General features: G+C 40.5%; 1 protein-coding gene across 1 annotated transcript in view; it reads right to left on the reverse strand.

Annotated features, from left to right (window-relative positions):
* The window catches only part of arhgef4 (Rho guanine nucleotide exchange factor (GEF) 4), a 110,580-nt gene extending 106,384 nt beyond the window's left edge, over positions 1 to 4,196 (reverse strand). Inside the window, exon 1 of the mRNA XM_035669396.1 lies at positions 4,180 to 4,196. The gene's annotated coding sequence lies outside the window, so the exon portion shown is untranslated. The remainder of the gene's footprint in view (positions 1 to 4,179) is intronic.
* Between the last annotated feature and the right edge of the window lie 210 nt (positions 4,197 to 4,406).

The following is a 4,406-nucleotide window of genomic DNA, read 5'->3' on the forward strand; positions in this document are numbered from 1 at the left end:
ATTTAGTGGCATCAAGCAGTGCAGTTGCTGATTGCAGCTCTCTTGCTTCACCCTTCCCTTGCAAGTGTGAAGGAGATACTATGATGGCTACAGAATATGACAAAATTGCAAACTCCCTTCTTTCCCCTTTAAGGAAGGTGGGCTAGTTGGTAACCTGTGTGTGTGATGGGTTAGCCATTTAGCTGCTACCAGTCATCACAATCACTCCTGTTTCACCCACCACTTCCAAAGCGTATTTGGGAGACCTCTGGCTTTTTGTCTTCAACCTGACTCATAGCTGCTAATTAGCTAACTATTTTCAGTCTGCTGTGAAGACAAGAAGTTGCTGAAGTAATGTTACATAAAAAGCAACTTTTCACACAGTAACTATTATACTGCAACTGACTACAGTGACTACTTTTTTGTTAGCGTTGCACCAAAATGCTCACAGGCTTAACTTTCTGAACGTCTTACGTCGTTACAAATAAATTTGTGGGAGAAATCTCGTGCTTCTGTTGATGTCCAGTATGATGACAGACACTGGGAAACGTGGCTTTGTTCAGCAATCAGCAATTTTATTTTAATGGCCAATCCAAAACAGGGCACGCCAATCTGGCCGTGTGGGTATTTAATTTTAGAAGGGTTATTATGGCCACACGGCGGGCCATTAACGGCACTGGCAGTTTGTCTATGGTATAATTCCTGCCCTGCAATCTCAATCTAATTAGATTTTGTTCCACTTACGTGGTTTCTCTTATATATATATATATCTGTAAGAGCACAATTGGAGGCATCCTGAGTTCCAATGCCAACAACTTCTTCACTGCAATTGTTGTGTATATGTGACCAGCCACGAGAAAACCAGCAACCACAATTCTCCCCGACAGGCATTTTTGAGTTATTTACAGATTCTGAAAAGTTGTAGTTTTCCTAAGCTTTCCAATGAATGTCAGTCTTAACACATGGAACATCTTTTGTTTGTGAAGTTGTGGCCATTTTGAATGTCACATCCTCAAACCCTTTAGGGAGGAAAACAGCCCTAGAACATTTGCAATTCTCACCTCCAAAGGAAATTCTTACCCATAACAAAAGCACAGTGATTGGTCCACAGGGTAAGCCCAGTAAATGGAATTACCTGTATCGCCGGACACGGACCCCAACGAAGCGCCAGCCTTTCCTGAAACTATAACCACGATTTCAAACCACAAAAGGTATACTTTTAAGGCAAATAAACGTTATCTGAAACATGGGAGTGGCTTCTTCATGATTTGCACATTCTGTAAAAAAACCACGAAAAACCCCTAAATTTTGAAAAAAAACGTATAGTTTTCTTTGTTTATGTGAATTCCTCCCAGCCGACTTGCCTGCTGGTTTTGCCGTCGCCGGCTCACATATTGACAATACAAAAAAAGCTGTACAAACATTTCATGCACACGCTCAAATTTATCTGGCAAATTTTTGTCGCTGTTGGTTTGTTTACACACAACCAAATATCAAAAATAAAGCACAAACACAAGCTCACATCTGAATTGCAGAAAAAAAAATTCAGAGATGTGGGAGGCCATTTAGAGTTTGAAACCAGATTGCTTGTTTTTTCTGTATATCATCATTGGGCCGATGTGGTGCCGTTATTTTAACATAATACAGAAACATTGTCCATCAGTATCTCCTGCATTAAGCTGTTGAAGACTCTTGATTTTGTCCCAGGGAAACCTGGGAACTAGGAAACCCAACAAAGAACCCACAGGCCTGGGACAGCACTGCTCAGCAGGTCCAGCACAGTTATATCTTACTCTGTGTGCTGTGGTTTTTGAGCCTCCACAGTGAACCGAGACCTATAACTCCCCTTGTAGTCCTCTGTAAATTATAAGAGGGTTCCTGATAGCCATTTCCACACAACTGTTTCTCCAAAGTGTGGAATAGAGTTTGGTTTTTAAACAAAGTGCAATCCGAGTCCAGGGAATGCACCAGGCAGACCGCTGACAGGCAGACTGTATGAGCTGGAATATTTTCGGGTTTAAGTGGGGGGTCACAGTCACTTGGAAGTGATTTCACTGCCCCTTTGTACTCGTGGTGAAGAGGTGCCCCAATAACACAGAGAAGAAGGTTGCAAGGGTTTTAAAAGGCGTGGGAAGCCAATTCCACTTGACATCTACACACTCTAGTCCTTTAAGTAATGAAACAACTGTTTGTTTCAGGTTCTTCTTGAATGTCCCCAGAACAAATCATGTCCTCCTGCTGACACAGGGTACCTAAACTAAACACCACAACAACATCAGAACCTCTGTGCCCAATATGGTTTCAACACTCACTCGTATGCTGGAGCATGTGAGCCTTTGAAATTCATATAAAAAGCGCATTAGCAGTGATCCATAACACACGAAGAACAGGTAAAAGGTGAACAAGAAGCCGACAAAGACTAACTTAGTCTGTTACACTGTGCCACTGCTTAGTTTTAGATCTGGCTGGCAATGTGTCTTCAAAGTCTCAGCCTGCTACTAAATAGTGCAGTGAATTTTTTTTTTTTTTTTTTTTTTTTTTTTTTTTTTTGAGAGGCATACACTGTTTAAAGATGAAAACTTAACAAAGTGTCTTGCTACATATAACAACAGGCACTATCTTTCAAATGTAACAATATGTAATTTCTGCAAGTAGGGGTCTCAAAACGAAAACAAAAGATGAAGTTTGACAGGGTGAAGTAGCAATGGATCATGGGAGTTGTTCGTTCACCATTATGCAGTCCACTGAAAGTCAGTTCTCCTTCGTTGCCGGTTTCTACCAGAAGCCAATGTATCAACAAAGGCTCTCCTCCTCCTCCAAAACAACCAGGCCCACTGAATTAAAACCACTAAAAGGACGAATAAAGCAGTTCCATCTTAAGAGATCACTGGTCTGTGCAAAGGTCGAGTCGAGCTGCTGCTATATATATTACTTAAATTATCAGCTTGTTTCCTCTGACGCGTGCACAAGGGGATATGACACCATTGAGCAGGCAACCCAGTTGCAGGGTTACCTCCAAAAAATTCACTGTTTGAAAACATTTGGATATTCAACACAGCTTAACTACATATAGAACATAGCAGCTTATAGACATTCATCAAAACCACTAAGAATCCAAACACAGCTTTTACTTGTAGTTGGATGTTAGGTATGTAGCTACGTATGCTGAATAATGGATAACTAAAATCTGGTTAGTACACCAACAGCCTAACTGCAATTTAAAGCATTGGATACACAAGACTTTCAAAGTTCAGAACTCAGTACTGTGCGCACCACTACACAACAATTTAGCTGCATCAGAAGTCTTGAAGTTGAAATGGCTTGTGGCTCAGAGGAAGAGCAGTGAAAGTCCACTGATTGGAGGTTGATGGTTCGAATCCCCGGCTCTGGCCTCCCCGGCCGCGTGTTGAATAACAAGATACTGAACCCCAAATTGCTCCTGATGCTGTGCATCGGTGTGTGAATGTGTATGAATTACCATTTACCATTTACCAAGTTGGTGTGGTTTTCACACTACATGAATGATCTGCAACAGGTGGTCACACACTACAGGATCTTTCACAAGGAGTAATCCCCATAGTTCTCCAAACTATATTCCAAGTCAACGTCAGACAACCTTATCATACATTAGCAATTAGCTAGTATTTCTGTAGTGATGACAAAACATTAAAAATGGTACATATTATCCGATGGAATTCAACTAAAAGCTCCCTGCATCAACTCCCTTAAGGAAATATCACATTTTTCAACAATTCCTAACGTGTCTGTTAAAACATGTTACTTTACAAACACAAGCTAAAAGGCATCATATGTTGACAGTCATCTTGTCAATTCGGCTTCAATATAATCCATAGATATCAAGATAAACTATATTCTGTACAAACTTTAAATTGTCTTGCCTTGTTGTAGCTCCACTCTTACAGTTGGAATGGGAGGTGGAAACAAAGTCTTCTATCATTGGCTGTAGCTCATTGCATGGCTCACTGACATGACCAGATATCTGCAATATATTTTTTGGCAATCCCTCTGATCACACACTGGTTGTCCCCAACAGGCCTTGCTATACCAAGCAGGACCACAACAGTGTGCAGTTATCCCTTGCTGTGACAGCTTGGACCTTTTACTCCCAAAGTAGCAGAACCAGAAAGACAAATTCTCAAAAGAAACGTTAAAAAGATACATTTTCTGTTGGCTTCTTACCTGTAGAGGAGCAGGCTGGCATCTGAGTTTCTGAGGAGACAAAAAAATAAATGATGAAGTGATGAATACAACAGTTTTTAAAAAGCTTTGTAGAATTAATCTTTCATGGAATAATTGACTCATGTTTTGAATATCAAATGTTGCAGTCAAATCATCATCAGTCAAAGTATTTCTGACTCCTCTGACTATTTATGTACTCAGTATGTTTCAGTATGTTCCTAAAATTT

The sequence above is a fragment of the Morone saxatilis genome, unplaced genomic scaffold (assembly GCF_004916995.1).
Source record: "Morone saxatilis isolate NCDOM2014 unplaced genomic scaffold, NCSU_SB_2.0 Contig0, whole genome shotgun sequence".
Classification (NCBI taxonomy): Eukaryota; Metazoa; Chordata; class Actinopteri; family Moronidae; genus Morone; species Morone saxatilis.